This window comes from Equus przewalskii, chromosome 10, assembly GCF_037783145.1.
Source record: "Equus przewalskii isolate Varuska chromosome 10, EquPr2, whole genome shotgun sequence".
NCBI classification, from domain to species: Eukaryota; Metazoa; Chordata; class Mammalia; order Perissodactyla; family Equidae; genus Equus; species Equus przewalskii.
The window spans coordinates 17660191-17672959 of NC_091840.1; the positions used below are offsets into that span (position 1 = coordinate 17660191).

Genomic DNA, 12769 nt, shown 5'->3' on the forward strand with positions numbered 1-12769 from the left:
TCTGATGATATATTATCAATACGAAAGTTGAAAGCTGTTTAGGTTTTCAGCAAATCCAATGTGAAAAATCTAGACATACAACCAACAAGGTAATGAGTATTCACATTTAAATATATTTTATGTTTATATAAATATATATTACATATAACATTATATGTACATTATTTTAAACCAAGGAGGTTCTTTAGATTGTAACCCTCCCTTGGGCATTTGAGGATTTGGCTTTAGATTATTAATTATCCACTAAGCACCCCTTTTTGAGGGGCAGGCCATGGGAGGGGGAGCGAAGTAAGACAATGGTTCGGTGCCACCATCCAATTAAGAACAACTAGAAATAAGCACCTCTGAAACGAGCTGTAAATCAATGGCAGAACTGGCTTTGATCCAGGACAGAGAAGTTGACACGCAGTTTAGACCACTGGTTCTAATTCAGGGGGAGGAGCTGTCCACAAATCGGTCCTTCTTAGCACTTCTTTCTTGGCCTTCTGTGTTGGCTGTAGATCACATGACAGGCAATTATGGACCCAGGGGTCTTCTAATACCCTTGGTGTCCTGGGGAGGAGGACACGAGGATGAAAGTGTGTTGTACAACTGCGGACTAGGTCCCGAGAGAGCATCACCCAGCCTTCCCAGGAAACCAGAAGACTGGGCCATAGGCTGGAAGGAAAACTAGCAGCTGGGACCAGAGATAATTTATGTTCCTTCTCACTTTGATGCCTGATTTAGCAGTGGAACAGACAGGACCAAAGGGAGGGCCATGAATGAAACATCATTATCAATGGCTTCAGATTTAATTCTAACTTGCTGACTTAAAACAGTTTTTTAATTATTGGACCTTGATCTAAAATTCCTTCACTAAGGGGAGTTAATTCAGTAAAGGGAATTTAAATTTATTTTGAGTCCTATGGGGAGAATTTTTTTTTTTAAAGATTTTTTATTTTTTCCTTTTTCTCCCCAAAGTCCCCCAGTACATAGTTGTATATTCTTCGTTGTGGGTCCTTCTAGTTGTAGCATGTGGGATGCTGCCTCAGCGTGGTTTGATGAGCAGTGCCATGTCCGTGCCCAGGATTCGAACCAACGAAACACTGGGCTGCCTGCAGTGGAGCGCACGGACTTAACCACTCGGCCACGGGGCCAGCCCCCCATGGGGAGAATTTTGCAACACCTCCTGCAGCTGGGATTCTTGGTGAATGAATTCAAAGTGTCCTCCTGGGCCTGGAAGACAGGCGTAGAGATAGGAGGAAGATGCCCCCACTTACTTAATACAAAGGTCTCAACAGCAGGCCCTCAGACACCATTCAAGAAGCAGAAATGAAGGACTGCAAATACTCAAGGCTAGGCCCACAGGGCCTGATGTCCACAGCCAAGGCCTCCTCCTACCACAGCCAACCTTCTAGGTCCAACATACTTGTTATAATAACCACATAACCTAAACAAGGTGCAAACTGACCAAGTGCAAGTGCTAAATGAAACACGAACTCTTAAAATTATTAATTGATTTTAAGAAAATCAAGTTGAATGCTTTAGAAAGACTTCATAAAGGTGAGTAATTTTTTACTGTCAAATGGGATATTAAAGATCATGAGAAAAACAGTAAAACTCTAGAGGGATTCTGCATTCTGATTACTCAGCAGTGTAAGTCCTTGTTCTAAGAAACTGAAATGGGAAGTCCTAGACAGTGCATTACGAGTACGGCTTATGCCAAAAGGACAATGAATTCCAACCAGCGGAGCCAAAGATCAAGAGAAGGCCTGGGCTCTCTACCAAAAGAGGGGGCGATAAATGTGCATGTATCTGGTTTAAGTTAAAGTAAAATGTTTGAAATACACATGTATCATTTTTTACAATTTTCTGATTTAATGACTTTTTTTAAACCGATGTATTATGACTCTCAGTCTTCATTTCACGGATAAGAAGACTTCTTAAACTGAATTTATTAATTCAGATATGACTATCCTTAGTAGATGCTTGGAGTTCCCCGGACTAAGAATATGCTGAGTTTACTTTATTTAATGTTTTTCTACTTCACTCTCAGCTGTCCACCATGAAGCCTGCCTGCCAGCTCACCAACTTCAACACTCTGTTTAATTATTTTATTTGTAAAGTCTCTTCTCCACGGCCTTCCACTGCTTCCATTATTTCTCAATCTCATCAGTGCTCACTGTTTATTCAATGAGTAAACTACTTAGATCTCTGAACCCAACACACTGAGCCAGGTCACCAGCCCCAGGATGGTGGGAGGGGGGTGGTTCGGCTCAGGCTGGTGTGGAGAATGCGCGGTCTATTCCTGGTGTGGAGTGGGTTTCAGGAAGGAAGAGGACAGAAGCCGGGACAACAGGTGGGAAGTCACTGCTTACCCGTGACAAGAGTTCTGTGTGTACATTTAAACATGGGTGTGTGCAATCTTCTGGGGGGATCCGACCCACCCAAACAACAGCGCCTGGTTCCAGATGAGCTGGGCAGCTGCCCTCTTCTATCTTGACCCCTACTCAGTGTAACGATTTATCTGTTCCAGCTGATTCTGTCACCAGGGCCACTAGCCGCCTTGCACGTTCATCCAGTCACAGGTGTCGATCCAGCGGCTGCTGCCTGTGAGCCGCTCCCTGAGCAGTTACTGTGGGCCTGGGCCAAGCACTGCATCACCCGTTTAAACCCACAGCAGCCTGTGAAAGAGGTACGGTCAGACCCCAAGTTACAGACAACAAAAAACCCTCCAAGAGGCTCAACAGCATGGCTGAGGTCCCCCTTGAGTGGAGGAGCTGGGATTTGCGCCCAGGAGATCTGGTTCAAGCTCACACCCTTACCATTAGGCCAAACCTAACGCCTCTACCTGCAGGACACTACCCTCAAGGCACTCACAGACCCTCCTTGAATAGCTGAGGCACAAATACATTTCTTGGGGATGAATTCTATAGTGTCTCTGATTGAGGCAAGCACAGAGCCCATCGAAATACCAACAAAGCCAAAAACTTAAGATAATCCACCTGGAAGTCATTCACGTTTGCATTTAGTGGAAGCCTATTCCATCTGCACAGCTACAGAACGTTTCCCAATCAAAGAACCAAAAAGCTCAAAAACCATCCTGAGCCAGCCTCACACTGCCTTCCCACACTCAGATCGGGGCCATATGTGCTGGAAAGGAACCTGGCAGAGGTGGCACCAGCACGGCGCCTGGAGACAGGAAAAGAATTCTTGGACAGCAACCCCTTCAGCAAGGTAGGAGGGGCGAGACGGGTGTGTATGGTTTACGTCCCATCGTCCACACAGGCAGTTTCAGGAGGCGGCTGAATTGCGGCCGCCTCGCACCTTCGCCTGGGTGGATGGCAGTGATCCTGTGGACGGAGGATTCCAGGCAGTCTTTCAATACCACAGTATAATGGAATATTTACTGCAGAGCCTGGGCCCCAAGATGCAAGAGAGGCCTCCAGGCCCACCTTTGCCAAGGGAGACCTGAGATTCTTGCATGAGGTCCTTCGTCTGCCTGCCCAACTCATCTCACACCCACAGGGACAGAGCTGGGTCCCATCAGTGGCTGCCAAAGCTTCAACCTCTCTGAGGTGCAGAATGTAAGATGGGGATCCGAGGTCCCTAAAACTTCAGTGATTTGACCCTGACCACAGCTGAGTCTATGTCATGATCCCCCAGTCTTGATTTCCAGCCCTCTGTGAGCCACTCAGACCCAGCTGCTCCTTTCTATGACACAGCGATCCTGAAGTCCTGGATTTGGGGGAAGAGGTTTAGGGTCCCCGGGATATTTTCTCTTTTTTTTATAAACAGAGGCACAGAGGTCACGTGAAGTCCTTTGTTCCAGGTGTCAAGGCAAGAAGGGAAATTGCAAGCTTTACACTGTGCCCCAGTTACAGACTCTTGCAAATGTTCATTTGTGAGTAAGTGGTTTTGGAATCAGAATATTCCACTGGGTCAATGTTACAGATCACGCTTGGGTTCCCAGGCTAGCCCACAAAAGCCTATTAAGCCCACATGTAGTGAGAGAGGGAGTGGTCTAATGCCAGACACCCAGCTCCACCACTCACTGGCTGTGTGACCTTCAGTGAGCTTCTAAACCTCTCTGTACCTCAGTTTCCCCATAAGTGACGCAGAGATAATAAGAGGACCCACTACGCAAGGGGGCTTTTGTGAGGACTAAATGAAATCACCTCTGGGGAGCACTTAGAACAGTGCCTCCTAGCAGACACTCAGTGCCTGTGAACCCTATTAAGATAGCAGTGCCAGAGTAACCACGGTTCTAGAGCAGGGCTTCTCAACACTAGCACGAGTGACATTGGGGCTGGATCATCCTTTGATGTGCGGGACTGTCCTGTGCCTCGTAGGATGTTTAGCAGCATCCCTGGCCTCTGCCCACTAGATTCCAGTAGCATCCTCCCCCAGTTGTGAAAATACAAACTGTCTCTAGACATCTCCACAGCCCCAGGGGCTGAGAACCACTGTTTTACAGGAAAACAGCTGGGAGTCCCAGCTGGAACATCGGGTTCCTCTCCCTGCTGCAGTGCAGCTGGTGAGGCTGGGGGCTTCTCTTCCCCATGCCTGCCAAGGTGCCTCCCCAACACTAGCTCCACGTCACTGACAGAAGCACCTAGGGCGTCAAGTTCAGAGTGGTGGGTCAGGTGGGCATTTCTGGAAATGTGGAGGCATGGGAGGGGGGTCTCTGAAGTGGGAGGATGAGAAAAGCAAGGTGGGAGGAACGGGAAGGAGCAAAGGCAAATGGGGTCTCCCAACTTCATCCTTCTGACCTTCTTGCAGGAGGAGCATGTGGCAAAGGTGGAGCACGCGACCCAAAGGTGGCAGGGCAGGGGCTTCCTCCCCCGGAGTGGAGTGTGGTCTCTGTCCTTTCCTCGTGTCTGTGCCCTTCTGGCCCACGCAGTGAGGTGAGCAGTGGGGACCAGGCAGTGGGGCCATAAGCCGGGAAGTGGGAAGGCAGAAGACGTGGAGGCAAGGGAGGGAGGGCCGTGGTGCATTGAGAAGCTCAGGCAGCTTTCTGGGTGTCATTTGGACACAGCGGGGGACAAACTGGATTTGATTTGTCCCCAAACCTTCCTGATGCCATGACCTTGAATAAATCCCTCCTCCCATTCTGTTTCCTCTTCACCACCTTTTGGAACTGCATTTCCTCATTTTATTCATTTCTTAGATGAGTATGGCCCACATCCCTATCGGATGTCCAGCACTGTACTAAGCCCCTCAGGGTGTTTGTGCTTTTGAGTGATTCTTTTTCAAGGTGGGAGTAAGGAAGATACCATCTAACTGAATAGAAGGGACAGTCTAGTTGGAAAACCATCATGTGTTTAATCAGGAAACTAACACCTGTTAATACATGCAGCTGTAAGGCCACTCAAACCATATACGTAAATGCTGAGGAAAGGTGGAATAAAACACAGTTTCCTAAAATTTTCAACAAATGGGCTTCATGAACTGATGTTAAAAGGGCAGAAGGAAAATTCAGCATAAACAAAGGGCACCACAATCCTATTACATTCCAGGCCAGCACTGCCCTATCAAGGGCACGTGGGTCAAAGGGGTGTTCAACAGAAGGCGCTCTTCCCAACTGGAATAAACGTGACCCTGCCTCAACCTAACCCACTCTAAGTTTGCTTCTTGCAATTCGAAGGAATAATCCATTTCTTTTGTTCCTGTCAGGGGAGCTGATACTGGAAACCACTTAAAAGCCACGCCCTTCTGCAATGGGCCTGTGCAGACGAGGTCTGCGCAGGGCAGGGACACACAATCGTGGACTGTCACTCATCCAAAAACAGCAAAGCCAAGAAACCCTTCCCCCAAATTGTCCGAAGACCAAACCCACGACTGAAGCCAGGTTATTGCAGTAAACACACCTGTTAGAGAAGCAAACGCAGGCCAAGGAATTGATTAGCTTGAAGAGTCACTCCCGACCGCGCGCTGGGAAGGGGGTGTCATTTATTTATTCGTTTAGAGGGAGGGTCTGGAGACGGGGGAATGGATAAGGAATTCTTATGTGGTAAACATAAGCAGCATCCTAAAATGCAAAAGAATACCTTAATTAATTATGGTAGAGAAGGCATTTCTCTTTCTGTTGCAGGACGGGTCAATTGGAGGGACGGGGATCAGAGAAAACTCAAAGCCGTCCGGCTGAGCGAGGTGGCCTTGGAAGGGTGGGCCGGGCAGTCGCTGTCCCAGGTCCCACCATCCATCCCAAGCCGGACCAGTCGGGAACCTGGGCATGGAGTTACAGGTTCCTGAGCGCCAGACGCCAAGTAGAATCTCCCCGGACGTACAAGAGCCTCTGCCTGCTGGGGATTCGGGGACAGGAGACGATGGCCCTCGGATCCGTGCCGGGACATATCCTCAGGCGCGGCGGCTGGCTCAGCGCTGCACCGTCAGAGCACGGGCGCAAGCGCTGCATCCCTTGACATCTGAGGGGAAGCTGTTTCGTTAAAGCGCGCGCAGAGCCAGGCATGGCGTTTCCGATCTGCGCACGAAGGACCATCCCCCAGCCCCCGCGGTTCCTCCATTAACAGCCCCCAGGCCTTGCCGACCCGAGAACCCCACCAAACCGCCAATACATTTCAAAATGGAGCGAAATCACGGAGGCCTGGATGGCGCTTTGTTCCCGGCTTTGGGCTAAACGCGCTCGCCCCGGCCGCACTCCCCTTCGCCCAGCCGACAGGAGGGGACCTTTCGGCCCGCGGTCCGTCGCCCCACACCGCGGTCAGCGCGAGCTCCGCTTCCCAGGGCCGCTCCGAGACCCTCGCTCTCTGAAACCAGGATCCTGCGCCCAGATTTATGAAGGGGTTTTAGAGAGAGGAGAATATACTCGAATCGGTCCTTGAGGCTCTCCTGCAACCCACCCGCGGCGGGCTCAGCTCCGCAGGGAGGCCTCGCAGCGCCGCGGCTCCGACCCCCGAAGCCACAGCCGGGGCGGTTCGGCCCGGCCCCAGGCAGGCTCTCGATCCCGAGCCGAGCCATTTCTTCAGCTCAATCGGCGCGGCTCGCGTGGATGGTTAAGCCCCTAAAATGCTCATCCCTCTCACAACTGCGTCCTCGCACCAGTTTTCAGCGATAGAATTAACCAGAAAGCCGCATGGACCTGGCTCATCGCAGGAGGGCGAAGCTCGGACTTGTTGGCCAGAGGTCGGTACCCGCAGCCCCGGCAATACTCCCTCCCCACCGGTTTCAAGGGCGTCGGTGAACTCAGGCTTTTTAGTGAAAATCCCGCACGTTTCTGAAATAATATTGGGCCACAATAAAAAAAAATACATGAGGAACGCCTATATGGGCGGCTGCGGCCGCCGGAGGCCAATTGGGAAGAGTCACAGGCTCAGGGTTTGCGGGGAGGGGTCTCCCCCAAGGAAGCCGAGGGGGCGCGGCCCCGCCTACCCCAGGATTCTCAATCTCTGCTGGGAAGGGGCGGGGCACCCCCCCCAAGTCCGTGCACCGGACGCGTGTGGTTTCCATGGCAACCTCCCCTCAGTGCCCCCCTTCCAGTCCGCTCGGGAAAAATGGGTGTGGCCTGCAGCACCGGAGAAAACCTCAGGCCCCCTCCTCGCATTCTCCTGCCTGGCGAAGCAACAGGGCGTGAAGCGGAGAGCGGCCCCGCCTGCAAACTACCCCCCACCTCCCGGGGGTCGCCGGTGACCCTTGGTCTGCAGCCTGGTAGGGCGTGGCCCCCAGGAAGCTCTGGGTGTGGGGAGGGGCGTCGTCCCTCTGCGGCCATCCGCACAGCGCGCGGAGACCTCGAATCCCACCCCTTCGGCCCCGCGGGAGGGGGGCCGCGCCCGTTCCAGGCGTGCCCCCCGGGCTGTGACTCGAGTTCCTCGACCCCAGCAAGCCCTGAAATCTAACAAAGGGCTCGGAAACGAGGGGCGAAAAACGGGGGGAGGGGCGGGAGCCTTGGTTAAACACCCTCATAGAATAAAAGCCAAAAAACCAGGGCTGGCAACGCAGGTCACGTAAGCCCGACAAACAAAGCAGCGAGACCCCGAGGAAGATCCCGGGTGAACGCTCCGGGGGCTCAAGGCTGCAGCAGCAAAACGCCAAGATTTCATTGCCGATTGTCCCTCCTTTCCTTTAATGACAGTCTCGGCCCTGTCCTCCGAAACCCAGCCACCCGGCTTGGCATGGTACTGTAAAGAGGTGACACACCGCAAAAAGATGGCACCTCGCGTTCGGAGAGGAAAAAAAAGCGGGGGTGGGAGTGGGAGGAGGCACAACCTACCCTCCCCCTTCTCGCCCACCAGGGTCCACACCCACTGCCGCAGTGAGGGGCGAGTCCTGCGCGCCAGCCCCGCGCCTCCGGCAGGGAGCGCTCACGCCGGACGCCGGGGGCCGAGCGAACAGCGCCGAGCGCAGAGAAAGGGGCCCGCCCCGAAATGCACCTGCAGCCCCCGCGTCCGTCTGTGCCGGGCTGCGGCTGTGAGCGCCCGCGAGCAGGGGTCGGCCGCTGCCGAGTCCTTCCACCTCGCCAGGCCAGGTGACCCCTGCCTTTCCGAGCCTCCACATTGGGATCCGCGCACTACCGTCTCGGGCACGGCGCTGCTCGAGTCTTGGTGCCAGGGGCGCGCAGGGGGAAGGGCAACTAAAGTGACAGCGCCTGGACCCCTCCCCATCTCCTCGATTCCACTCCCAGCCCCCAAATGTCCCCTGCGGGTTTCTGAAGGAGGAAAACGGGGAGGGCGTGGGCCACCGCCTTAAATCATGGGCAGCGAAAACCCGGCTGGAATTGCTGCCGGGGAGGTGTAAGGAGGGGCTGGCAGGGAGTCATCTTTTCTAGAACCTGATCCATACCTTCCTTAGGGCTGATTGCAAACCGAGACAGAGAAATCGGCTAACAGGTTCGGTTTCGGGGGTCGTCATTGAACCTCCCCCCACCACACACACACATAGACATACGCCCATTGCCGCAAAAGGCGGCGACCGAGAGCGCATAGAAGCCCCTTCCCCCAGGTCACCGCCATCTGCACCCCACCCTGCGGGCACAACCTGTGCCCAGGTCCGCGCGAAGCGGGTCCTGTGGACCCCCCCCCCAACACACACACACAGTCACACGCGCGCGTGCATCCCTTGCATGGGTCCCTTTCCAAACCGCCCGGTACCAGCCCCGGAGCGCAGCGGGCGCAGGGAGGGGCCCCCACCATTGCCCCCGACCAATGCCCACTTCATGAGGCGGGGGCGAGGGGCGGCGGCATGGGGGTGCAGCGGGGCGGACGGGGAGGCAGATTTCCGAGCCTCGCGCTTACCTGATAGTCGACAGAGGGCGAGGACAGTAGAGGAAAGCAAAGAAGAAAGTGGCTGTGGTGGCGGCGGCAGAAGGTGGGCGGCGGCGGCGACGCTGCTGCTGGTGCCGGAGCTGGTGGGTGTCGGAGACTGCGAGCGCGCGCACCAGCGAGAGGGCGCGCTCTCGAGGCCGGCGGGCGCGCAGGCGCGAGCAGCGGGAGCGCGAGCCTCCCCAGGGGAGGGGCGGGCAGCTAGGCCTCCGCGGACGTCTTCTCCTCCGGCCACCAGTGGGCGCGCGCGAGCGCCCCACCGCTCGGCACTCCTCTGCCTCCTGCCTCGGTCCTCTCGGCGCTTCCCTTCCCGGGTCTCCCCTCCCCCCACGCCCCAGGCCCGGCGCTGACCGCCACGCGCACGCGCGATCTATGGCGCACGCGCACTTTGGGTCTCCTCCCGCGGCTGGAGCCTTTGTCTTGTTTGAGGGGTCTCCTCCCTCCGCAGGGAGGCTTCGTTACCCTCTGTGGTCGGAAAGAGGGTGGGTTTTCCACCCCCAGATGTGCTGCCCCTTTCCTTCCCGTCGACCCGGGATGATGTCCTATCTGGGAAAGGTCCCTGGCGGGTTTCCACATGGCCGGCTCCCCAGTCTGTTACCCCCGCACCTCAAGGCCAACCCCAGGTCGTCCTGCTTACCGCTAGCCGGACGCCCTGACCCTCCCGACTTTCCCCAAAGGGTCCGCCTTGTTGGAGATCACTTTCCCTCCGTCTGCTTCCTTTCAACCTGCTTGCTTTTCACCTTTTTTGTTATTGACCAAGGTGAATTCTTAACAAATCCACTCAAAACAGGCTGACTCAGTTGTCATACGGTAGTGCAGGTTTTTTTTATAACAAGGAGTGTTCGAATCTATCTAACTGTGACCACTCTAAAATAAAATCTTAAATTAGACGAAGATTTAAATGGCGCTTATCGCATTGCAGAGCATTTTCACAGACAGTTATTTTTACCTCGTTTGTTGAAACACCGTTATACTGTAAGTTTTAGAGTCTGAGATCTGAATTTCTAAGCGCCTGCTGGGGATTCTCCCTCGGATAACACAACTCAGACAAACTCACCGGAGGCCTTCATTCTCCCGGTCACCCAGTTCCCCCGCTGGCCTTGGCTGGGGCTCCCCAACGTCTCGTTTAAGCTCTGGAGGTGGGAGGCTTCACACGATTGAGGGTGTGGGAGCAGCCGTCTTGTCCTAGGGGATGGGAACTTCTATCAGTTTTAATTTGCATAGCTCTTACTATAGTCTTAAAAAAAATTGTATGTTATAGTTTAATACAAAAAGCAAATGATTAAAAATGTTTTATTCACACGGGTTCAATATATTATTATTGGGGGCACTGGGTGGATGATAGAGATGGGGGCTAATGTCTTAAGCCACTGGTTCTGAGTCTCTGGAATTGACCTTTTTGTTCTTGTTGTTATTCCAACTGCCGCCATCCTAGACCCTTATCTTGGCTCTGGACATTTAGTGACCTTACTGGTCTCCCTGCTCTCTGTTTCTCCCTCTATCAGCCTACCCTGCACCCCCTTGTCAGATCAGACTTCAGAAGCAATGATTTTAATCACGACACTCTCTTGCTCAAAAATATCTAACTGCCCCCCAAGTGAGGTTCACCTCCTTAGCCTTAAACTCCCCAGCATTCAACACCGCCTGCCCCATCCCCTGACTCCCTGTCCTCTCCACTTTGATCTCTCATCTACTCTGCAGCCACCTGAGCTTGTCTGCAACTCTTCCCCAGCTCTACTGTGTTTCTTTGCCTCAGAAGTCCTTGCTCTTTCCCCACCCACCAATATCCTAGCTAACTTTCAAACTGTAGCTCAAATTTTACCAAAGCCTCACCTAATCACCCCAACTGGAATGGATGTTTCCAACCTTTGGCAGGAGCTTAGCAAAGCTACTCATCTCTCTGAAAGTGAAGAGGGCACTGGAATTAACATCAGTCTTGCAGGACTGAGGTTTTATTACTGTCCCCAATTGTTGCCTTTCTCCTTTTCCTGTATGGGGATTGTATGTCCTGGCCTATTTTGGTGAGACCTGCATTGCTCCCAGTCTCCACTCCCCCAGTGAGATTTGGCCAGGCTGTGTGATGGTCTTTGTAGATTGTCCAAGCAGAAGCTTTAAGAGGCATTGTGAGTTCCTACCACTTTTACTCTTCCCCGCCACCACCAGAATGGCATGTCCCTATAGGGCTGCTCCTTCAGCCTAGGTCCCAGAATGAAAAAACACGAGAAAGTACATATCACACTAGCAGGAAGTGGACACTTACTGTAGGAATCACTGAGATTTTGAAAATTGGTTGTCACCACAGCAAAGTTGACTGATACAGGGATTAAATGAGAATATACAAATTCTCATTTATATACATATGAAAATTTCTTACATAGCACATGTGTGTAAAGTTTCTTACACAGTGCCTGACAAATAGTGGGCACTCGTTAAATGATAAATAGTAGTTATTTATTTCAACATCATCTTCATTATCAATGCTTTTGCTACACGTTATTTTATTTCTATATGTAAAATAAACTGTAGTAGTCAAATTAACACTATCCTCCATTCAAATTTCTCAGTTTCTTTCCTTTAAGATATAGGATAATTGTGAACTGACAGGGCCCTTATGACACTGTGGTCCCCAGATACTGAATGATCACGTTTGCGTACATTAAAGTGAGGTAATGGATGCTTGAAACAATCTTAAGCAGATCTGTCATCTAACTGTATGTAATGTGGAGTTCTGAGTGTTCATTCCAGATAATTTAATCACTGTAGGTACTAAGGGCTCACTAACTCAGGCCAAGAAAATGTATCCCCTCCCTTTCTCCCTGCCCCTCCCTTTTGCTGAAATAGAAATCTCACGACCACATTCAGCACACCATGCCCACCATACAGAACCACAGAAGGTAGAAAGACACAGGGAGAGCAAATAGTTGGGTCCTAATCTTAGCCATCTTGTGTGATCTTAGACAAATTGATTAACTTCTCTGGGCTTCAATTTCTTTATGTAATAGTGTCCCAGGTGGCACTGGAACTAAGATCCAGGTACCCGTAGAATTTGGGCACTCTGCTACCAAATCTATTCACATACTATTTCAGTCAAGGTAAGCTAAACTGTTGTAACAGACCCCAAAATGTAATGCTCAAACACAATTCCCCTGACAGTCTAGCAGGGAGGGTTCCAGGTGGGTGGGTGGCCTCCTTCACTTGAGATTTGAGAACCCAGGCTGCTTGCATCTTGTGGCTCTGCCACTCCTTAGAGCCCTGTTGATGTTTGCTTGGTGGAGGCTGGGTCATCACATACAGGGTCCAACTGGCAGAACGGGAAGGAACAAATGGCAGAAGCACACTGGCGATTGTAGAGGCTGGAATTAACATCTGATCATATTCTACTGTTAGAATATAGTCACACAGCCATCCCTAACTGCAAGGAGACCAATAAATGTAGGAGAGTTGTGTGCCAAGGAAGAAAAGGAGAGAGGATTTGGGTGGAAGTTAACACATACACACCTTGACTTACATGG

At 52.2% G+C, this 12769-nt stretch overlaps 1 protein-coding gene across 18 annotated transcripts in view; it reads right to left on the bottom strand.

Moving 5' to 3' along the window:
• Positions 1-10006, bottom strand: part of MAPT (microtubule associated protein tau) — a 102202-nt gene extending 92196 nt beyond the window's left edge. For 11 of the 18 annotated variants that reach the window (XM_070560273.1, XM_070560272.1, XM_070560269.1 and 8 more), the window contains exon 1: positions 9231-9566. The gene's annotated coding sequence lies outside the window, so the exon portion shown is untranslated. Of the gene's footprint in view, positions 1-9230 lie in introns of all 18 variants that reach the window. The other 7 variants (XM_070560280.1, XM_070560278.1, XM_070560271.1 and 4 more) reach the window with 5 other exon arrangements.
• Positions 10007-12769: the final 2763 nt, after the last annotated feature.